Raw genomic sequence first — 25,659 nt, forward strand, 5'->3', positions numbered from 1 at the left:
AAGGGAAGAAAAGCTCCGTACTAAGGTTTCCAGTAAAAAGTGTTTGATATATTAGGATCCCTCCTAATTAACCTAGTAATGTGCTTTAATAGCCAAAGTAAATAATGTTTAGCGAGATAAAACAAAACACGGACTGATTAAAAGCCCATAATGACGAAAACCACTCGATCGAGTGGATTAAACCACTCGATCGACCAACTTCTCCGCAAAGGTTACTCGATCGACCAACAGGTTACTCGATCGAGGACTTGGTCTTGGTGCAGCTTACTCGATCGACTGGTAGACCTCTCGATCGAGTAACAGGGGGTGTGGAAACCACTCGATCGACTAGCAAACAGCTTGATCGAGTAATTTTGTCTTCATTTCAGCTCACGTCCTCACCCAAGTGTCTCGTAATGCGTGCCATGACGCTTCCAAATGCAGTGTCTCACTCTGGGACAATCCCGTCTCCTCTAAATGCATGCAAAAAGGACAAAAAGGAGTGTGGTTCCACTACTTTCGCGATCATCCCTACAAAAAGGACAAAATACACCAAAGTAGCCAATTCGAAGAAAAATACCATAAAAACAGTATAGAAATGCATAGAAATACGTGCTGAAATAGGCTAAAAAGACTATACATTAGGCACGTATCAATCCGCTCGGATTCCAACGCCAGAATCCGCCCGTCCCGACTTTATTCCGCCCGGATTCGGCTCCAGCACGAATTGTCTTCTCCAAGCTACGAAGAAAGAAGCCCTTCTCTCGAAAAATACCGGCTCCTCCTTGCTCAATCTAAAAAGTGTAATTACTAGTTTAGCCCTTAGTTAACCCTAATGCATCCTCCCTAATTTCCACTATAAATACCCCATTAGTCTAATTAGAGGAGCATGTTCTTCTTATCAATAATTAGTGTAGTTAATATCAATCAAATCTCTCTTTAATATTGTAATCAAGTATTAATCAAGTTTTAATCCAAGTTTTAGTTCTTTAATCTCTCTTTTGTTCATCCTTTATTTTGGGTAATTGAAGATTATTTGGGTTATTGTTGGGAGATTGACAACCTCTCAATCAAGCATTCAAGTACTTCTTTTATCTTTGCTTTATTATTGGAATCATTAGTAGGTATAATCTCTTAATCCCTTTTTAATTATTGTTAATTACTTTCATTTATTCATCATGTTTCATATTGTTGGTATGATTGATAACCTTGCTAGCATGATCAACATGATAATGAGTGAGTAGTCTCTTAGCTAGGGTTAAATGGGTGATTAGGGGAAACCAACATGGGGAATGATTCATGCTTAAATTAATATGCTTTCATGTTTTATTTGCTTGCTTGTTTTGATCTCAACTCATGCACATGTTATATTTGATGAAATGCTAAGCCTATGAATCCTTGCATTTACTATCATCTTCTATCTTTTCAATGAGACTTGTAAGACATAACCCAACTCGAGTCTCATTAGACCATGCATGTTGTTGAGTAGGGAAGATTAAGTCGACTTGTAGGTGTTGTACAATCTAATCGATTCGGCTCCGGGACCCAAACTTTCCTAGGATTGTAAGATATAACCTAACTCAATCCATCACAACAATAATTGCTTGCTTATAATTTGAGAACATGTTTGTATGATCATATCTCATGATTCCCCTATGATCCCATGACACCCTAGTGCCTTTAATCAATTGTTTACACCCCTTTAATTCATCTTGCTTGTTTATTTTCATTGCTATTTTAGTTTAGTGACCTTCTACATCAACCCAATTTGTGACACCCCTTGGACACCACTAGTTGCAATAGAAATCTCATTTCAATACCCGTCCCTTGGGATCCGACCTTTACTTGCCTCTTTACTAATTGTAGAGTTGTTTGTGAAGCTATAAATTGTGTTTTGATTCGACCGTGACCCAACGACCACATCTTAATTTGTGAACACGAAACGGACTCGCATCACTTACCCAGGAGAGGGATGACTTGGAGTTCAAGTTGGATGATGCCTCCCTCTATTTCTATATCAAGGGAAGGGCAGCTGCCATGTTGGAGCATGTCGAGTCCAGGGAAAAATGGGACCCTGCAGCTGAGATGGCTTTTGCTGCTTTTAAGTATCCTGACCTGCATAATTTGGAAAATGAACAGGAGGTCGATTCTCCAGGGGAGCAGGTTGCTGATGCTGCTGCTTCTGAGGAGAAGCAGTAATATTTTATAATTTTCAGTTGGTATTTTGGCCCATCCAGGGGGGATGTCCCTGGACAAACATTATTTTCGTTTTCCTGTTTTGGGTCAGGGGGGCTTTCCCTGGCCTTTATGAATATTTCGGTACCTTTGCCCCAGGGGGTAAGGGTTTATTAATATAGACATGATGACCTTCTTTTGGCTGATTTTACTTTTGTCTTTGCTTGATTTTTGAGTTTCATCCTGTTTGACCTGTCAAATATTTTGTTTGCATGATTTGCACATTATTCTGGTTAAATAACCTGTATATTTTTGTTTCAATGTTTGTCATAAGTATTTCAACCAAGTATAGTTTTTTTGCTATAATGGTTGAAAGGGTGGGAAATTCGGCCTGTCAGGAGGGCTTATGTCCCCCCGCCGGGCCGGAGGGCTTGGTATTCGGCCTGTCGAGAGGGCATTTTAGACTGATGGTCGGGATAAAACACCCTTGCACCGTCTTGCTGCGTCCAGCCGGTTGTTATCCGTGGCAGTAAACCTAGTCAGGTCAGGCAATTATTTCATGCCTGATTGGTCCTGACTTTTTACTGTATCCGGTGATGGTTACCAACTCGTTAGGCACAGTTAAGTGCAAAATTTTTGTTTCAGGAATATATAGTAGAGTAGCCCTCAATCCTGAATATTTATGCGTATAATCTTTTATTATGTATAATTGTTCATGATTCAAAAAATAGATGGGTTAGTTGAGCAGGTATAAAATACAGGCAAGTCATATAAAGCATGTAGTTCATCACATAGCACATCAGGTTGAGTAGTGATTGAATTTGTACCTGACTGTAGCCTGATCTGATCTTTACATATGGAATAGTTTTAAATGAGTTACATTCTAGGATCTTGGGATCATTTCCCCTTCTAGTGTTTGGAGCCTGTATGCTCCTTGTCCAACAATTGAATCAATTAAGTAAGGGCCTTCCCATGTGGGAGCTAGCTTGCCTGCTGATTTTTCCTTTTTATTTGGGAATACTTTGCGTAAGACAAGGTCTCCTTCTTTGAAGACCCTGATCCTAACGTTTTTATTGTAAGTCCTGGCAACTGCTTGTTGATATGATGCCATCCTGATTTTGGCAGCGTCTCTTAGTTCTTCTGTCAGGACTAAGTTATCTTGCATCAGGTCTTTGTTTGTTTCAACGTTATTCAGGCTGGATCTGGATGTTGGTACTCGTACTTCTGCAGGGATGACAGCTTCGCAGCCGTACACTAGGGAGTAAGGTGTTTGGCCTGTCGCAATTTTTGGAGTTGTCCTGTCTGCCCATAGTACTAATGGAAGTTCTTCAGCCCATCTGCCTCGTCTTCTTTTCAGCTTCTTTTTTAGGCAGCTTATGACTACCTTGTTGCTTGACTCTGCCTGGCCATTAGCTTTTGGGTATCCAGGGGTTGATGTTACCAGGTTGATGTTCCATTCTTGGCAGAATGCTTGGGTCCTTTTACCCACGAATTGAGTTCCATTGTCACATACTATTTCTGATGGGACTCCGTATCTGCAAATAATATTTGTCCTGATGAAGGATATTACTTCTTTTTCGGTTACTTGCCTGTAAGAGTCAGCCTCGATCCACTTAGAAAAGTAATCGGTCATGGCTAACATGAAGACTTTTTGTCCTGGAGCTACAGGCAGTTTTCCTACAATGTCCATGCCCCACTTTATAAATGGCCAGGGTGCGGAAATTGAATGAAGGAGTTCAGATGGCTGATGTATGATTGGTGCATGGATTTGGCAAGCTTCGCATTTTGAAGAGTATTCCGGCAATCGACCCTCAAAGATAGGCCGATGTAGCCTTTGTCCTGAGAATTTTGCTTGCCAGGCTTTTTCCTCCTTTATGATTGCCACAGTGTCCATCATGTATTTCTCGAAGTACTAGTTTGGCTTCGTCAGGCTCCAAGCATCTCAGGTAGGGTCCAGCCTGTGATCTCTTGAACAAGGTGTAATTGATGATAGCATAAGATGAAGCTCTAATTCTAAAGGCCCTTGCCTCATGTCTTCCCTGAGGTAGTATTCCTCGGAGAAACCAATCATAATAAGGTTTAGTCCAAGAATTACTATCCTGATTGACAGGGTTAACCTGTTCAGGTTTGCTGATGGTCGGTTCTAATAAGTGCACAATTGGTATTTTATCAAAAATAGCGGGGGTAAAGTTTGAACCTAGGCTGGCGAGCATCACCAGGTATTCAGTCTCTAGGTATTTGATCGATATCAAATGAAGGAAATTTAGCGGTAAGGTCTTTTGCATATTCTAAATACGAAATCATTTTTGCATCCTTAGCCGTATAAATTCCCTTTATTTGATTGGCAATTAAGAGTGAATCAGTTTTTACCTTTAGGTTTTGAACACCGAGGTCTAGACATACCTTTAAGTCTGCTATCAGGGCTTCATAATCTGCTTCGTTGTTGGTAGCTTTAAACTCACAGCTTACAGCCTGAGCTATTACATCTCCCTGGGGTGATTCCAGCACTAATCCTAACCCTGTCCCCCTGGCATTGGATGCCCCATCTATGAACAGGTCCATTCTTGGTCTATGGTTTTATTTTCTAGTTGGTTGACCTCTTTTATTAGGTCTGTTCCGGTTAGGGTCAAGTCACCACAAAAACCGCTAGGGCCTGCGATTTGATCGCTGCCCTGGGTTCAAAGGAGATGTCATATGTGCTAATCTGTACTGACCATTTGGCCATCCTGCTTGAAAGTTCAGGCTTACGTAGGACAAACTTTATGGGTAAGTTGGTCCTGACTATAATTGGGTGACTTTCAAAATAAGGTCTCAGCTTAGTACACGACATTATTAATGCTAAAACATATTTTTCAAGTAGTCCATACCTCAACTCAGCATCTAGCAGGCTCTTACTTACATAGTAGACTGGATGTTGCTGCCCATCCTGTTCTTTCACTAGGACTGCACTGATTCTTTGTGTCGGTGACGATGATAGGTATACTGACAAAGGTTCTCCCTTTTTTTCTTTTAGCCGATAAGGGTGGGGATGATAAATAGGATTTTAGATCCTGGAAAGCTACCTCATGTTCGTCCGTCCACTGGAATTGTTTATTTTTCCCGAGTAAGTTATAGAATGTCTTGCATCTTTCAAGATCTTGATATAAAGCGGTTCAGTAGGCGACTTCTCGGCTTTGTCAATTTTGGATATCTTTGACAGACTTGGGTGACTGTAGTTCCAGGATGGCCTTTATCTGTTCAGGGCTTGCTTCTATGCCTCTTTTTGTGACCATATATCCAAGAAATTTCCCTCCAGAGACCCCAAAGTGGCATTTTGCAGGGTTCAGCTTCATGTTATATTTTTGTAATATCTCAAATGCTACTTCCAGGTGCTTCACGTGATCTTCTGCATTCTTGGATTTTACCACCATGTCATCTATGTATACTTCCATGATGTCACCTATCTGGTCTTTAAACATCATGTTGACCAGGCGCTGGTACGTTGCCCCTGCATTCTTCAGGCCGAAAGGCATGGCAGTGTAACAGTATATGCCTCGGTCTATAATGAATGCAGTACTCTCCTGGTCAGCAGGGTGCATCTTTATTTGATTGAATCCGCTGAAAGCATCCATGAATGTTAGCATCTCGTGGCCTGCTATTGCATCTACCATAGTATCAATATGAGGCAGGGGGAACGGATCTTTAGGACAGGCTTTGTTCAGGTCAGTGTAGTCTACGCAGACTCTCCACTTTCCATTCTTTTTCTGCACAACAACTACATTAGCCAGCCACTCAGGGTACATTACTTCCCTGATCATCCCCATATCCAGGAGTTTTTCTACTTCTTCATTTATTATGGTATTTCTTTCGGCTGCAAATTTGCGCCTTTTCTGTTGCACAGGCTTAAAAGATGGGTCAACATTGAGCTTATGAGTAATAATATCAGCACTAATTCCAGTCATATCAAAATGTGACCAAGCAAACCAAGATGATTTATTTTTAAGGAAATTTACCAATTCAGGCCTGACATTATCTGGTGCGTCAGATCATATTAAAACATACCTGTCAGGGTACTCAGGGTCTAGAATTACCTGATCTATTTCCATTCTGGGAGGTGCTACATACGTGCTCCTGACAGGATACTGTAATTGCTATGCCAGGGACTTACCTGCCTTGGAAGGCTTCTAGGCTGCTGTGTAGCACTCCTGGGCTGTCTTGTGATCCCCTTTGATTGTGGCTATGCCCCAGTCTGTTGGTATCTTGATGCACTGGTGATAGGTTGATGGTACGGCCTTGACGTTGTGAATCCAGGGTCTGCCCAGGATGGCGTTGTAGGATGACAAGCAGTCAAGAACCCCAAAATTTTCATAGGATGAGACTCCTTCCACATAGGTTGGGAGGTGGATCTCTCCTAGAGTGCTCCTGCTTTCTCCACTGAACCCTACTAGGACGCTGGATTTTTTGGTGATTTGATCCTCGTCTATTTTCATGGCTTTAAGTACGTCAAGCATGATCAGCTTTACTGAGCTGCCTCCGTCTACCAGGATTCTTCTTACTGTGGCTGTTCCAATCTGCATAGAAATGACCAGGCCATCGTGATGAACATCAGGGATGCCTACTAGGTCGCAATCGTTGAAAGTGATTGTTGGAACTGGATCCAGCTTGCAGGGTGACATGGTCCTCGGTGTCCTGGCTTTCTTTTTTGCCGCTAAGCTTGTCAGGCCACAAATTTCTGAACCGCCTGATATGAATTTTACTTCATAGAGTGGTGGTGGTGGAGGGAGGCTGTGATCCTGCTTGTGCTCCTGATTATCTTTATCCTGGTTTGCATTCCTGCCTTTTGACTTGATCAGGTCTTTTAAGTATCCTGATTTCAGCAGGTAGGCCACTTCCTTCCTCAGAGTGAAACAATCATCCGTGGTGTGTCCAATATCCATGTGAAATTCGCACCATTTTGAATTGTCTCTTCTGGGATTTGGATTTTCTACCTTCCTGGGCCACCTAACAGTTGTTCCCATGTTGTCAAGCCTCTGGATCAATCCTGCAGTATCAACACAAAAGTTATGTTCGGAGATAGGTGGATAAACCTTAACCTTACCTTGGTATTCATGGGTCAGGTTGACTTCTGATTGATCTGGCCTGGAATACGGAGTAGGTCTGTAATTGTTCCCTCTGCTGTTTTTCCTATTGCTTTTTTCATGATCCCTTGGTCCACTGGGTGATCCAAGCTTGTAGCTTTTATCTTCTTCCAGCCTGATGAAGGCAAGGGTCTTTGCCTGAACATCTTCGAAGGTGCGGCAGGGATACTTAGTGAGTTCACTGTACAAGTCACTATGTGGTAGTAACCCCTGTCTGAATGCCTCCACTGCTGTTCCAACGTCACACCTGGGTATATATACTTTTTATTTGTTGAACCTTGCAAGGAATGTCCTGAGTGTTTTATCAGGCTTCTGTGTAATTCGGTAAAGGTCACTGGATCGTTTCTCCAACTCCCTGCTACTTGCGAACTGCTGGTTGAAACTGTTAATCAGGTTGGCAAAGGAATGGATGCTGCCAATAGGCAGGTTGATGTACCATTGCAGGGCAGGGCCAGTCAAGGTCGTTCCAAATCCCTTACACATGCAAACTTGTCTGAATTCGCTGGGAATGGATGCAGCCAACATTTTCTGCTTGTAAAGAGCCACGTGATTTTGTGGATCCGTGGTTCCATCATAGACCTGATGCGTGTCTTTTATATGATGTTTTACATCCCATTTTACACGCATTTCAGAGCTCATTCATGTAGTTTATGCTACATTTCTCCCTATTTCCGTCTACTTCCGTATTTTTGTACATTATTGCAGAAATGTGAAGAATCCAGCGGAAATTGAGCTAAATCCGTCCCCGAGTATCCTGCATTGCATATGACGTGAATTATTTACCCGAGGAACGAGCTTGGTGCGCAATTCAAGGCCCAAAAGACAAATCCACGAGTTTATAGAAGTCAAGTAGCAGCTCAAGCAGTCGATCGACCACTGCCATCAGTCGATCGACCGACCTGCGGGTTCCAGAAGCTACTGTTTACTGAAGACCAGTCGATCGACCAGTCCTAGCAGTCGATCGACCCAATTGCTATTCCAGACGAGAATTAAAAGACCGTGAATCTTGAAGCCCAAAGTTTTGTTAGGTTTAGGAAATAAAGCTACGTTAGTTGCTATATAACGTAACCTAGAAACATCAGTTTAGAAATGAGTTTTGACATCAAGTTTTTATCTAAGTTTCACATTGAATTCTAGAATATCATAGTTAGGGTTTGGATATTGATTGCATCGGATTTTTATTCATACTTCCAATCATTCCGTTACTGTTCTCCTGCGATTTTCGGTATTCTTCCTGTTCTACTTTCAGTTCGTTTTATTTCATTATTAGCGTAGAATTGATGGTTAGATTCCCGAAACCATCTCATTGTTGCATGTTAATTGTTTGCTCTACCGCTTTAATTATGAATTCTATACTTTTATGCCCTAGTATTATTGTTGTTATCACTTTCAGCATGAGTAGCTAAATAGTTTGTGCTAGGATGTAGGCGAATTATGGCGTAGGCGGCATAGTATTAAATTGGAATGAATTCGCGTGTCAGTCGATCGACTGACATACTTGGTCGATCGACTGACCTCGTGAGGTTACCTTTCGTTTTAATTGACTTTAATGTTGTATTTAATGAATTGAATGCATGCGACTAGTTGAATGCTTAATTTATGACTGACCCATTAGATCGAAAGATAGGGAAAGTTGTTTGATCACCAATTAAGATGACTAAACTGTGCTGAGATCGAAAGATAGGTATAGTTTAGACCGTTAGTCACTTTTCGGACGAGGAGTCAGTATTAGTGATATTAGGGACCTATAGCGAGATCGAAAGATGCTATTTGTTAAGAGTGGACCGAGAGGACCTCTTGTTTCCCGCCTCACTTGTGTTTGATTCAGACCGACTTAGTATGTCTTGCCGAAGCTTTAATGAACCGACCATCCTAGTACCCCTTCTTTATCTGTTTAAGCCGTCTTTTTAGTTTACTGTCTTTATTTATTCTTAGCTATAGACCAATTCAACTCAACCCCCACACTCGTTACTTTAGACTAGGATTAGATAGCTAGAAATTACGTCTGCCTCCTTGTGGTTCGACCCTGTTACCACTAGCCTAGGTTAGTTTTAATAGGAAATTATAAATCTTATTTTTGGTACTCACAACGACGGGTATCAAATTTTGGCGCCGTTCTTGGGAGGCAATAGTTCTAATTTTAGTTGTTTTATTTTTAGTCTTTCTTAGTTTAAGGGACTTTTGTTCCTTAAACTTTTCTTATATTCTTTTTGTAGTTTCTTCTTATGCGCAGGTCACAGGGTGGTGAATTAGTACCATTCAATCCTGAGATAGAGAAATCTTTGCGCGATTTGAGACGATCACAAAGGGTATTACCGACAGAGGAAGAGCTGAGTACTCTGTCAAGCTATCACGAGAACGAGCTGTTCGAGGAAGACCCACATTCTTCACCCGTTTCCACCTCTTGGTAGAGATAGTTACTTCTCCGTAAATTCAAGTCATGGTGAGGAAGCGAGTATAGCTAGTCATTCGAGCCGACAATTTTTGCAAATTTATATAAGGGGTTCGAATTACCAGGAGATGCCAGGAAGTTCGAACCAAAGCCTTCATACATCAATATGGTTGAGAGAAACCAGTTCGGGGGAGCTGCAAATGAAGATGCAGCTAAGCATATGGAGACGTTTATTGACTACTGCTGTTCCATACCCCCACCAGCCGGTGTGACCCAAGACCAGATCAAGGAGACCATGTTTATCTTCTCCCTTCGTGATGCTGCAAGGGAGTGGTATAGAGATCTGGATCGAGCCACTCATGGGATCACCGACTGGAATTCCTTGGCATTGGCAATCTACAAGAAGTACTTTTCTGCTTCAAAGATGATTGCTATTAGAGCCCAAATCACGAGTTTCAAACAAGGGCCGGATGAGAACTTCCACGAGGCATGGGTCCGATTTAAGAAGCTGGTGCGAACCATACCGCACCATGGTTTCAAAAAATGGAGCTTGTGCAATCATTTCTATAATGGGCTGTATGACGATCGAGAGGGCTATTTTGGATCTTTGTCAGCCAATGGCCGATTTGCTGAGAACTTGGGAGAGACCAAGGGGTAGAAGATCATCGACGATCTAGCCACCCACAAGGCTGAGTATGGAAATTCCAGAGGGAACCAGAGGAGAGCTGCTGAATCTTCCTCTGTTGCTGCACTTGAAGCTCTCACTGCGAGATTTGACAAATATGAATTGGGAGGAGCTTCTAAAGGTGGGATGTACCAAGTAAATGCCGTGTCAGACGGTCCTTTCGTCTGTGAAAGGTGTGGAGCTCAGGGACACGTTTCGAAGAATTGCCCTAGTCCCTTTGAGTCTTGTGCTGCCTTTCAACACTATAGGCAGACAAACACCTACTACGAGCCCAATGATCATCCCAACCTGAGGTGGAGTAGCCAGAATGTCCAAAATCCAACTCCACCTCCGCAGCAGCAACCCTATGTGCCCCCTCATCAAAAGCAACAACAATATCAAAAACCTCCTTATGTGCCGCAGCAGCAACAACAATCCCATAGTTCTGATTTTGCTGAGTTCAAGAACTTGTTGATGAAGGAGTCCCAAGCAAGAGAGGCCGGGATGAAGCTACTTGAGAGCCAAATTGATCAATTGGCTAGTATGAGTACCTCTCGAGCCTCGGGACACTTACCGACTCAAACCGACCAAAAAGAGACCCTAAACGCCATCACGTTGAGGAGTGGGTCCACCCTGGATGGGCCTGCCATGGTCGAGGATGCTGTTGAAAAGAATGAGGCAGATCCGAGTTAAAAGAAAGCTGAAACGAATAATTCAAAGAAAAAGGTGTCTACCAGGTATATCAGTTGATCGACTGATACACCCGGTCGATCGACTGATATGCGGGTTACAGCAGCTTCTGGAACTGTGCACTTTGGTCGATCGACTGAGGATAGTGGTCGATCGACCAAGATTACTGCTGATAGCGAGATTGTTCGTCCTCCGATGCCCGATAACTTAAGGGACCATTTGTTTCGGGGCACGACAACTCCGAGAGTGTTAGGGCCAGACCCGAGTGCTGATGGGTCCGTCCCAATTCCGAAGTTCGATCCGATGACGGTTAATGGCTCATATTTGAGATGGTCTGAGGAGGATTCGAGCTTTAACAAGGAGAAAGCAGTGGACTTCCAGCCTAAGTCCACGGATGCCGGCATGCGCAACTTAGAGGAGAGGGCTAAGGTACTTCTTACAGCCCCATATCCGGAGAGACTAGTGCTAACAAAGGAACATGTATCTTTCAGTAAGTTTGAAAAAGTTATTCGTAGCTTGAATGTACAAGTACCCTTCCTTGAGTTGGTCAATCAAGTGCCAGCATACACTAAATTCATGAAACAACTCCTGTCTAAGAAAAAGTCGCTTGAACATGTTCACACTGTCGCATTAACCAAAGAGTCATGCTCTTACTTGTCTCACACTGCACCCCATAAGCTAGAGGACCCGGGTAGCTTTTTTGTTCCTTGCAATATAGGTACCTTTTCTATTGAGAAGGCATTATGTGACTTAGGAGCTAGTATAAGCGTCATGCCTTTGAGTCTAGCTAGGAAGCTCAAATTGACTAGGTTCGCAATGATGATATGACAAGATGATGGTGACCGATCTGCGGTCCAGCCATTAGGAGTCTTAGAGGACATCCCTGTCCAAATAGGGAAGTTCTTCTTTCCCGTCGACTTTGTTGTACTTGACATGCCTGAGGATGTTCATATACCCATTATTTTGGGTAGGCCATTTCTGCACACTGCTGGTGTAGTCATAGATGTCGGTCTAGGAACCTTGACTTTAAAAGTGGGAAAGCATTCTATTGTTTTTGCCCAACCTGCTAAGAAAAAGGACCTCATGTGGCTTGTGACTTGTAATACGGTTTCTGAAAAGAAATCGTACTTTGTGCTTCCTGAATTGCCTGTCTCTATTACTACTTCTGTGTTAACCCCTCCGCCCCAGACTGGGAGCAAAAAGGAGGAAGAATCTGTTGTTTTAGATGTTGCAGGAGCTGGTTTGGGGAAGGAAGTGCTGCAAGTTGCTCCAACTGTAAAGAAGCCGACCATTCAAAGAGGAGGTCTTGGTTGCCTGAGCTATGGAATTGATGAGGTTGTTGATGACGATCCGGTCAAAGCCAGAGAGTCTGATTTGGATTCTGATAAGCCCGGAGAGATCCTTGACTGGGGAGATGATGAGAGTGTTGATCCGTTGAACCATACGGACATGGAAGCTAAGAAGGGTGCAGCTGCTCAAATAAGCACCGTTGAGGCTACCTCTAGTAGCCAGAAGCCAACGAAGTGGGCCATACCGTGGTCATTCTTGATCAACTATTAGTTGATCGAGCTCTTTATAAACTTCATTTTATTTGATTTTGTTAGACACTTTTTATTGCTTTTGTGTGCGCGAAAACTTCGCATTTTATTTTGCTTGCTTAGGATTTCATGCGTTTGAGACTTTATTTTGGGTTTTGCGCAATTTTGGGCGCGTATTATTGTGCACTTGCAGGTTTTTAGACCTCATTAGCTCAAGCTATTGAGCAAATACGAAGAAATAAGGAGTAACAGCAGTACCTTCAGTCGATCGACTAGCTACATTGGTCGATCGACTGAGTTGCACTTTCCAGGAGCTACTGTTCCTGACACATTGGTCGATCGACTGCCATCCTTAGTCGATCGACCAAGGACGCTGCTGTACCTGTTCACGACCTCTCCCCTGCTGTGTTTGGTCGATATGCGAACTTAAGAGAGTTTTCTACTCCACTTTATTTCCCGTCCAATTATTTATTTCTTCTATTTTCTCATTTGTGCACAATTTTACCGCTTCAAAATTGTCTTCTCGATTTTATGCGTGGTTTTATTTATCTTTCAGGTACCTTTTAGTAGCACTGCTAGCTACTGAAACCTCCTAGCTCACGCTGGTTTGGGGAGGTTTCCATTGTTGCGCTTAAAGTCTTGTGAGTTCCCTACTTTCACTTCATGTTTTTTATTTTATTTCATTTTCCCGCAAATTCCCATTTCTCTTCTCTTCATTACATGATTTTGCACAATGGGGACATTGTGTGATTTGGTTTGGGGAAGGGTTTTGCGTCGCATATCATTTGCTTGCATTCACGTTTACATTCTGTTTTGCATTGTTTATTTCATTCTTATATTCAAAACAAATTCAAAAAAGTTGAAAAATTTCAAAAATTTCCATAAAATGCACGTTTATTTTAGCATATAGGTCGAGTCGGAACGGTAGTATTTCAAGGATGATATTGCATTCTGCATCTGTTTTGCCTAAACCCTGCTAAATTGACATGTTATTAGTAGAATCGTATTTGCATATCTGCGAGTTTTCGTTAAATTTCTTGCTGGACTTGAGACTTGACTTTGATTTTTGGCAAACTACATCATATTTATGAGATTTAGAGCCTATAACTGGTGACATCTATGACCGGTTTATTTAGGAATGTGAGTAGTACTCCTTATGAGGCATGTCACATAAATGTGCATAAATATGAACTTAATCTGCTTAATACCTGTACGCATTCGGTCTGTGGTTAGTTGACACATGTGGTAGAGGTTTCCTTATTCGTTTTGCCCATGAACTCCACACTGCCAAAAATATCATTTTTGGCCTAATTACTACATCCTACATTTAGCCTGTCCTTTGTCAAGCTAGTAGTCTGTGTTCTTGGGGTTGTTACTCATTTTTGGTGGCATATGCTCTGATGAGACGTTATTGGGAAGATGAAATGAAGGAAAGAAAGAAATAGAAAAGAAAAAAAAAAGATGAAAAAAATGATTCGAAAGAGAGAAAAAAAAGAGTTATGTACTGTTCGTGAAGTCGATCGACTGCCTCTTTTTGTCGATCGACTGAGATTCGAGAAAGAGAAAGAAATCAAATTCGCATAATTCAAGCCTTTATCTTTTGGCGATTTTTGCTCCCATGTTTTATTCATATTTTATGGGGAGTTAGTTGATTACTTTTATACCTGGAGACTGTGAGATTTGTGCTTGCTATAACACCGTTTCGATTGATTTTGAGCAAGAAGTTGGATGTTGCCATATGGTTCCGTTTCGGTACTAGCTTGATCACCTGTACCTCCACTTTTCCATAAATGTTTTGCCTCTTCTTACCCATACCTCACATATCCACATTTATACCTCGGCATGTGTCATGATCTTTTGTTGGTTGGAATGCGTATGTACGGTTGTAGAGATTGCTTTCATATTAGACTGCAGGCATGTTCTGATAGGTCGTAGTTAGGTGAGCGTCATTACATTTACTTCTTTCTATCTTACATATATTCACCTGTACTTATTGAGTGATTTGAGCGACCCGTGAGAGTCCAATTTGATAAGTCTCTACAGTTGACGGTTCAGTAGTTTTAACGGCTCCATAACTCGTTTGCATGATTCATTTGCTAATTGATTGTTGGTTGTGCATTAAATTGGTTTAGGCTTTACATGTTGCATTTCGCTCTGAGATTGAACTCGTTCCATTAGGTCATTAGATCGAGTCTAGTTCTTGCTTGGGGACAAGCAAGGGTTTGGTTTGGGGAAGTTTGATGCGTGTCTTTTATATGATGTTTTACATCCCATTTTACACGCATTTCAGAGCTCATTCATGTAGTTTATGCTACATTTCTCCCTATTTCCGTCTACTTCCGTATTTTTGTACATTATTGCGAAAATGTGAAGAATCCAAATGAAATCGAGCTAAATCCGTCCCCGAGTATCCTGCATTGCATATGACGTGAAGTATTTACCCGAGGAACGAGCTTGGTGCGCAATTCAAGGCCCAAAAGACAAATCCACGAGTTTATAGAAGTCAAGTAGCAGCTCAAGCAGTCGATCGACCACTGCCATCAGTCGATCGACCGACTGCTGAGTTCCGAAGCTACTGTTTCAAGACCAGTCGATCGACCAGTCCTAGCAGTCGATCGACCCAATTGCTATTCCAGGCGAGAATTAAAAGACCGTGAATCTTGAATCCCAAAGTTTTGTTAGGTTTAGGAAATAAAGCTACGTTAGTTGCTATATAACGTAACCTAGAAACATCAGTTTAGAAATGAGTTTTGACATCAAGTTTTTATCTAAGTTTCACATTGAATTCTTGAATATCATAGTTAGGGTTTGGATATTGATTGCATCGGATTTTTATTCATACTTCCAATCATTCCGTTACTGTTCTCCTGCGATTTTCGGTATTCTTCCTGTTCTACTTTCAGTTCGTTTTATTTCGTTATTAGCGTAAAATTGATAGTTAGATTCCCGAAACCATCTTATTGTTGCATGTTAATTGTTTGCTCTACTGCTTTAATTATTAATTCTATACTTTTATGCCCTAGTATTATTGTTGTTATCACTTTCAGCATGAGTAGCTAAATAGTTTGTGCTAGGATGTAGGCGAATTATGGCGTAGGCGGCATAGTATTAAATTGGACTGAATTCGCGTGTCAGTCGATCGACTGACATACTTGGTCGATCGACTGACCTCGTGAGGTTACCTTTCGTTTTAATTGACTTTAATGTTGTATTTAATGAATCGAATGCATGCGACTAGTTGAATGCTTAATTTATGACTGGCCCATTAGATCGAAAGATAGGGAAAGTTGTTTGATCACCAATTAAGATGACTAAACTGTGCTGAGATCGAAAGATAGGTATAGTTTAGACCGTTAGTCACTTTTCAGGACGAGAGTCAGTATTAGTGATATTAGGGACCTATAGCGAGATCGAAAGATGCTATTTGTTAAGAGTGGACCGAGAGGACCTCTTTTTTCCCGCCTCACTTGTGTTTGATTCAGACCGACTTAGTATGCTGCCGCCGAAGCTTTAATGAACCGACCATCCTAGTACCCCTTCTTTATCTGTTTAAGCCGTCTTTTTAGTTTACTGTCTTTATTTATTCTTAGCTATAGACTAATTCAACTCAACCCCCACACTCGTTACTTTAGACTAGGATTAGACAGCTAGAAATTACGTCTGCCTCCTTGTGGTTCGACCCTGTTACCACTAGCCTAGGTTAGTCTTAATAGGAAATTATAAATCTTATTTTTGGAACTCACAACGACGGGTATCAAGACCCTCATGGATGGAATTGTGAATTTCTTTGGTAGATCTACTTTGGCTATTTCATCTATGAAGGGTGAATCAGCATAGCTGTCAGGGGCAGCTTCTTCCATACTGGCAGGTACTCCTGGTATCTTGTCAAACTTTTCATTGAGTTTCTCGATCTCCTGAACTACTGCCATCATGATAGCTGCTGCAGATTCATCAGGTTTGTCATCATTTTTTGGCTCTTCATCACCATCTGCGTTAGTGATTTTAGGAGTATTTGGGCTCCCAAAACTGGAAAAATCAATGTTTTTGATGATTGATGAAAATGGGGTTCCTGGTTGGAATCTAGAGCCTGCCCCTTGGGTTTTTTCCAATTTTTGTTTCAGGGCTGACTCAGATTCTTTCAATTACAGGATCTCTGCTTCAGTTTGGGCCACTTTTTCTTTCAGGCTTTCCAACTCAGCGATTTTTTGGAGAGCTGCATTCAATTGATCTTCAACGGTGGGTTGGGCCATTTTTGTAAGTTTTTAAGTTTTTGTAAGATGAGAAAAAAGGGTTTAAAGAGCTAGATGCCCCATGGTGGGCGCCAATTGTTTTGTGTGGATTTTGCGCAAGGCGAAATCAGGTCAGGGTGGTATTGTGCAGGGTTAACTAGCTCTAATTTAGATTTCTGGTCAGGTTGACAGGGTACGATTTAAGCAATAAATAAAATAATAGAAATAGCAAGACAAACAATTTTGTACGTGGAAAAACCCTTAAATGGGAAAAAACCACGGGCACCAACCCAGGAGAGGATTTCACTATATGATTTTGAGAGAATATTCCAATGATAACAATAATGCTTATATTTTTATGTAATATGTGCTCTTCTTCTTGTTGTACGAATGATCTCCTTCCAATTGCTCCAAAGTGTTCCTTATATAGTCTTTTATCTTGAACGGCTGCTTTGATCTGGTCATTAAAGGCTGAATATTCTCCATAATTGCAGGCAAAAATTACCAAATATATCACCCTTAATTACCGCAATTACTGCATAATCTTTACACTTAATGCTGCGTACTTATTTCCTTTAATGTATGCGGATTTGGTCAAATATCGTCCTGATATTTAGACCATTATCCTCTCCATGGCCTGGCGCCTAACTTCATGTGCCCTGAGAGCCTGGCACCCTGAGAGCCTGGCAGTCAGGTTCAGGTGAAATGCTGATCAGGGTGGTCTGCGGATTTCCAGGCTTAACAGTTCAGATTAGCGAACTCCTGGTCAGGATTCCAAAAAGGCCTGACTTCAACAGGCTCCTTCATGGCATCCACACGACCCCTGCCAAAGAAGTAAAGTGCAACATCCTTATACCTGGCCTGTACCAGATCCCTCTCCACAGCCAATTCCTCATTCACCTTTAACTGTTCCTGCATAGCCTGCTTTTCAGCCTTCAACTCTTCCTGAACAATATCAAACTTGGCATAAAGAGCCTTCAGAGCATCCTGAGCAGATTTCAGCTTAGAAGACTCCACCACCAACCGAGCCTTTCCTTCCTTATTATCCTCTTTTAAGGAATGATTCTCAGCCTTAGACACCTCCAATTCAGCCTTAAACTTTGCAGCATCTTTCTTCAAAATCTGTACCTCCCAATTCAGAGTATTTTTCAGGCTGTGGACAGAATCCAGTTGACAGGCGCCCCTCAGCATATCATTGACATTCTAACAAAGAAAATTTACCCAGCTAAGCCACAAAACAAAAAACAAATAAACACACACAAACACCCATACAGAATTAGACAAAAAATACCTCCTGAAGCATGGTGATCAGGTTGGCAGCATAATCCCTGGTACGATACATAGCAGCCAAGGCACGGGCAGAAGAATCCTCTGCCTGATACTGGTAATAAGGATCGTCAACCATAAATGCCTGGGCCTGGATTTGTTCCTTTGCAAACTAAACCTCATCCAACCGAGCCCTAACCCCCCTGACCTCATGAACTCCTCTTGATGATTCATCTACTCTTTTCCTCTTCTCAGCACGACCACCCTCATCTACAACCTTCTTAGGAGACACCACTGGACTTCCTGCACAGGCTCCTGAATCTGAACATCACTATCACTCCCTCTGGCCTCGCTGCTCTTAGATTTCTCCCCTGTGATTTGGGAAACCCCTGCCTTAACCAAAGACAAACCAAAACTAGCAATCCTAGCAGAAGCCCTGGTGGCTGCACGACGAGGCTCTAAATCAGCAATATAAACACATGTCCAAAACAAGAATCAACAAAACAAAAGAAAGCAAAACTTACTCCCTGACGAAGAAGCCCCTGATGCTTTAGCATTTTTTACTGGCTTATAAGTACTCAATTTGACCTTCTTAAAACGAGACATAGGTGTTTGCGCCAGACAGGCAGGCCATGCCCTCTCCTCTTCAGGCAACGCCATAAAAGCTGCTATCCGGTCAGCCGATCCCTCAGTATCAGGATTATTCACCCAGTCATTTACTACAAGAAACAAAGGCAAGTAAGTAGATTTCCCAAAATATATCACTGTCAAATCAAAATACTATAGAAAAGAAAGTTACCTCCTTCAACAGCTGGATAATTGAGATAATCCAGGTCAGGGGCAATTGAATCAGCCTTGATAAACATATAAGTTTGAGCCCATCCTTTATCATCCCCTGAATCAAAGTTAGTAATCAGGTGAGCCATCTTTGACCTGATTCGAAGGTTAAACCGTCCAGTAGAATGACTCTTCAAATGGTAGACATTCTTGAAGTCATCCAGGGTAATAACCAACTTATGCTTAGAGCACAAATGCTCAACTGAATGAACGATCTTCTAAACCATTGGCATGATTGAAACAGAGGAACCCTGATAGCCCTGATCACCTCAGCCATAAGAGGAGAAAGAGGAAGCTGACATCCACCCCTGAATGCCCACTCAAAGATACAGAACCAGCCTGGACTACCCTAATTAGCCCTGACTGGACCACTCTCAGGAATCCAAACCTCAGCCCCACTAGGAACAAGGCCCCTACCCTTCAAATAATGCTCAAAAGTTGGTTTCAACTGATTGGCTTCATGAAAAAAACCTGCCAAGGCCTTAACAGGAGTATATTCAACCCCTTTATATGACATGGATAAAATCTTTGGGGCAGCAACCACCTCCACCACTTCATTCTCAGGGATGACATCTGGGACCTTCTCAACCTCTGCAGGAACCTTCTCAATTTCAGCAGGCACTTTCTCAGCCTCAACAGTAGCCTTGGAAGTGACCGTCTTTCTTCTACCACCGGCCATATTTTATTTTTTGCTAAGGATTGGTTTTTTGCAAACAGAGAATTCTAGAAAGATAAAGGAGAAATTTTGAGATGGGAATGTAAAAACAAGACGGTGCAAGGCAAAGTATTTATAACCGCAAATCCAAAACGGCTAGGAAAGCAAGTGGTTGAGGCTAATCATGACTCTCCTAGGGTTTTGTGAATCTACCCTATTTATGACATATAGCCGTTACAGGAAGCTGAATCAAATACAACTTCTAATCGTATAAGAGATCCCTGCACAATTCTTTGCTTGGCCCAAAAATTTATCTCCTTATTCCTGGCCAGACCCAATAATGGAATAAGCATATGAGGGGCAATTGTTGGGCCCAAAATTACCCCGCCTGACCTGACAGAGGCCAGACAATAATCAAAACCAAGATTCAAGCAAAGGCCACCTGAAACCAGGCACTAATTGAATATGGACAGACATCAAGCAAGAGTTGATACAATACATGCAATAAATATCCACTGGCCTGAAAGGAGAACACGTCAGGCACAAGAAAAGCATTGCACAAGCAGAGCAAGCAACAACCAAGCTTTTTAAATATACTCCCTACAAACAAGGAAGACCAATTCAGAAGGAAAAGATATAGGGAATAGTCAAAGGCAACGGCTAAAAGGATATCAACCACCTCCGGGTAAATAGGGCACAAGCCCTATTTACCAGGAAACCCTAAAACGGCAGAAAAAGGAGACTTGGGAAGTTAGTATAAATAGAAGAGAAGATAAAAACTGAAGGGACATGGAACACACTCTAATTCTTACTTCCACTCTTGTATTCTTAAGCAATATTCTTGTCTATCACGCCTGATATACGAATACTCTGTCGGGCTATCAAAAATAATAGTAACAATCATTCCTGGCTTAGTGCCCGTGGTTTTTTTCCCTTATTCCCAGGGTTTTTCCACGTATAAAATTTTTGTGTCTTTATTTATCATTTGTTTATTCACTTAACAATACTAGTCAGGCGAGTTATTTGAGTTAGATCACCCTACTATAAATCCCCTGGCAAGGTGTTCTCATTTAGTAAAATCCCTCCCAAAACATCCACTATTTTCACCACACATGTCAACGGCAGCAACATAAACCGTCACCTCAGTCGTAATAGTGAAATTTAAAATTTGCTATTTTCTTCAAAAAATTCAAACAAACGGCGATTAAAACCGCCACTTCAAATTCAAAAACGAATAGTGAAAATTCCAAATTCACTATTCCTTCAAATGTCAACAGGGGGCTTCCTCGCGGAACCCGCTTATTTCAGAAACAGTGATAGTGGAAATTCAAAATTCACTATTTTTACGGCGGCATCATGAGTCCGCTACTTTCAAAACAAACCCATCCGACGCGGCTATTCTCACGGTCGATCAACCGACCGCCCCATGGCTGGCAACCCTTACTACGCATCGCGGCTGGTGAGCCCTCCTCATATACGCACCATGGTTAGCGAGCCTTACTACGTATCGCGGCTGGCGAGCCCTCCTCATATACGCACTATGGCTGGCGAGCCTTAAAACGCATCGCGGTTGGCAAGCCCTCCTCATATACATACTATGGCTGGCGAGCCTTACAACGTATGGCGGCTGGCGAGCCCTCCTCATATACGCACCATGGCTGGCGAGCCTTACTACGCGTTGCGGCTGGTGAGCCCTCATCATGTACGCACCACATCTGGCGAGCCTTTATCCGCAAACGTGCAAGGACGTATCCGAAGATGCCTCAGGTATGACTCCTTCTTATGGCTGGCGAGCCTTTGTACGTAGTCTAACGGACTTTAAACGACCAGCACGGATAGTCGACAGACTCTAAACTGTTCCCGACGATAGGTCCTTGGCTCGTACCCTCGAGTCGCCTTGGTGACTCTAAACTATAACAATAGCACTACTCGGCTGAGTAGGCTCTACTCGGTCGAGTAGTCACCAAAGAAAATCCGTAGTATTACATCCATAACCAAACATGTAAGTATGAGGGTGTAAAAATCCTTCTTTTATCATGTCTTCATTTGTTTTATGACTATAACATGCTAAAACATGCATAATACGATCCAAAACATGGGATAAACGAGCCAAAACTGAGTTTTAGCCTGAGGCAGAAGCCCCTTATTGTGCACATAGGCTCGCGCCTCAATGGGGTGCCCAGGTCAGAACTCAGCCGTGTTTGTTCTCGTCTTTCCCCTTTAATCCATTTTCATATTTGTAATCGGTTTTCACCATTTCAAATATTTTCAAACCTTTTTATTTTATTTCATTTGTTTTTTAACCCTAAAAAAATTTTCACCCTTGGTTCCTCATACCATGACGGTTAAATCCGTGTTTCGGTGATAATATTTGGTTAATAACATTTAAAAGGTATTTAAAGCCTTTTATTCCATTTCTTTACATTTTGGGAGGTATTTTAAAGCCTTTCATCATTTCTTTATATTTTCAAAATAAACATTTTAGTCACCAACACAAAGTCATCGTTGGTTCCACATACCATGCCGGATTTTAACCTGGGTACGATGATGAGTATTGACTAATTATATTCAAATGAACTTAAAATAATTAGTTCATAATTATTTTCAAAACTATTCATGGCAAGCTTGCCAAGTCGAACCCGACACCGAATATAATCAAAATAATGATGATTATTCGAGTCTCGTTCCTTAAATCAACAAATGCGGTCTAAACGACCCTTTCAAACCAAATCGGGTCAAATACCCATTTTTCAATACGTTTTATAAACGTTTTTCAAATGGTCAGAGCTTGGCATATAATCGTTGACTGACCCGCGCCTAAACATGCCTTTTCTTTCTTATTTCCAAAACCAGGGGAGGCCCTCTTATATCGCCGGCATGCTCGCGCCTTATATGGCCGCCTGGCACAGGGCCTGTTCCCTTTCCAGCATTAGTCTACGACAATCTCGACTCCGGTTAGCCCGGATATAGGACGGATCAGATGACTATTTGCTCATTCAAAAATCATATTTGTAAAATGCTTTACTAAGACAAATTGATCACGTTATGCACCATAAACCTAATACGGTAAATGGATGTTTAACTTCCGTCTTGCGTGCAAATCAATCATTAATCCAACCCGACATCTTATACTTGATACTTGGATTAAATCAACCGACTTAAAAAGGTCTCACATGTTAGGTTTAAATTATTGGATGCGCATTCATGCATTTAAACCGTTTTATCAACTTTTGCATTCAACCAACCAAGATCGATCAGTAGAGACCGCTACCGCGGGCGGGATTGGGTGTCTGATTAAAGGGCTTCCCAATACGTACCTTCACCTCTTACTCAGAAACTTTGGATAGTGGACGACCTTATCCAGGGCGTACGAGAGTCATTCTAGAGATAGGATACTAAAGAGGGATGATTCCTTATCTTTAGTACCTATGTCAAACACTACTTTGTGCTTCATTTGACCGAGGTATAAAGTGGATTCGAACGGGTTCCAAGTATCCCACAAATGCTTGGTGGCGACTTCGAACATCTTTAATCGTTTCGAGACCCTTACCGAGACGAAACCGACCGATCTAAAATGATCCGGTCGAAAGCATTTTTACGCCGCCGAGCGTGGCTTTCAAAAGACCGTTGTATGTCCACAGATCGGCTAGGCTTGCAGGTGGGCCATGTCCACAATGAGTCGCAGCTTTTAATTGGCGTAGTTCATGGCATCTGCCCTCATGGTAGGCCAGAAATATCTCTGTCTCAATGCTTTGTTAGATAGACTCCTGCCTCCAGCGTGATTCCCACACTCACTACTGTGTATATCCTGCAGCACTGTGCTAGCTTCTTCTTTGTTCAGGCACCTGAGGTAAGGTCCTGCCAAAGATTTCTTAAAGAGTACGTTATCTATTAACAGAAATCTGGAGGCCTTAATCCTGAAACTTTGGGCTTCTTTCCTATCTTCTGGGAGCCTCTCATATTTCAGCCATTTCACGTAAGGCTTTCACCAATCTGGCCTAACTTGTTGGTCTTCATCTGATACCAGGATTCCAGCTCTGTTCATGTGTTGTACGTGAGCTGTTCCTTTTCGTTCATTCTACTCTAACTCCTGTTGTATTGCTGGAGTTAGTACGTGGGTAATTGGTATACTAGATAACTCTGCAGGTTTGAAAGTGGCTCCCAGCGTGGCTAGGGCGTCTGCTTCCACGTTCTGATCTCTTGAGATATGAGTGATCTTGAAAGACCGGAATTTTAGTTTTTGCTCTGTGGCCACTTTTAGGTAGGCTATCATTTTGGAATCATGCGCCACGTATTCACTGTTCACATGGTCCACAGCAAGTAACGAGTCAGTGTACGCTCTTAGGTTCTTGATATTAAGTCCCTGCACCATCTGCATCCCAAATATGAGTGCCTCGTACTGTGATTTGTTGTTAGTAGCTTTGAATTCACATATGACTGCTTGTACCATCATATCTGCTTTTGGGGACCGAATGACCAGACTCACGCCAGCTCCCCGAGCATTTGAGGCCCATTGATGTATAAGATCCAAGTTCCACTTTCCTGGCTTTCGCATAATGTCAGCATCCCCTTTTCTGCCTCAGCCTGGGTAGCAGGGCAGAAATCTGACACAAAATCTACCAATGCCTGGGACTTGATTTCTGTCCTGGGCTCAAATTGTAAATCATAACCACTCAGGTGTACTGACCACTTGGTCATTCTCCCGGACAATTCAGGTTTCTTCATGATCGTTTTTAAAGGATAATTAGTTCTTACGTGGATAGTATGAGATTCGAAATACGGACGTAGTTTATACGAAGCAGTGACTAAAGCTAGAACTAATTTTTCGAAGGATGTGTAGCTGGTCTCTGCAGGAAGTAGAGACTTACTAATGTAATATACTGGATGTGACATCCCATCTTACTCCTTGACCAGGACAGCGCTTACTGCAGCTTCTGTGACTAATAGTGTAACACCCCCTCATACCAAGGTACCTTACCAAGGACTACCCTAGCATGAAAGGCTGTTACCATCTCGGTTTCCCGAGGTTAGTATATCAAAGTTACAATTTCCAAACAACATTTATATAAAGTATAAAGAGTTAGCGAATACATTATCTCAAACCAACTCAAACTAAAAGGGTAAGTACTTCAATACAACTGAAATCATTGCCGGCTAAACTCGTAACGGCGGAAACTAGACTCGAAGTGATGTCTCCCCATGTCTGTCCCATAACTAAACATCTGCATTACCTGTCATATCTGCTCACCATCCCCGAATGGATCACCGCAGGTTTTACAAAACAACAACACGGGGTCAGTAACCGCATAATTCAAATAAGACAAACAAATAGCGTAACCGGCTGATCATCCTCCATCCTCGGTCTCCCGATTTCACACATTAACCGACTACACACCGAAGTGTGTAGCCCTGCCAGATTACCCATCGCAACAGGTAATCCTCGCCGCCAGTGGGTGACCGCAGCCCATCCCCACCTAGTCCAGCTTATCAACGAGTGACTAACAATCCTTGTCCCTTAATGTGCACATCCCCTCCCGTGACGGGTTCCACGGAGGGCGAACTAGGGTGTGAAGCCACTCCCGCAAGTGACTCCACCACAATCACACATACCACAAAGAACACAGTTTGTCACAATACCACCACCGTCACAACACAACCACATCACCACCGTCACCACAACACCAACAATCCGATGATCAGCAGACAACAATCATACACAATACAACAAATATCTCAAATCAATTACACAAGAACTGAGTAGGGAAACCCTACCTTTTCGCAATCCGCTACGCTGTAATCAATCATACAAATGCACAACTAGTAACACATCATCACCTACAACAACGATAATCAACAATCAACAACATATGATGACCGGACCCTAGACTCCCAAATTAACCAAATTAGGGTTTGTTAACTTATAAGAATGACAATAGATGAACAAGGATAAGACACTTACTACGGCGATAGACACGGAATGAGATGCTAGAACCCACAATCGACGACCATTGACTTGGAATTGATGAAGATGATTAGAGGAGAATGAACGTAGTTTATGTTTTTGGGGAGAAATGACTTTTGAAACTGACGAACGATATAACCTCTAATCATTTAAAT

The sequence above is a fragment of the Silene latifolia genome, chromosome 2 (genome assembly GCF_048544455.1).
Source record: "Silene latifolia isolate original U9 population chromosome 2, ASM4854445v1, whole genome shotgun sequence".
NCBI lineage: Eukaryota > Viridiplantae > Streptophyta > Magnoliopsida > Caryophyllales > Caryophyllaceae > Silene > Silene latifolia.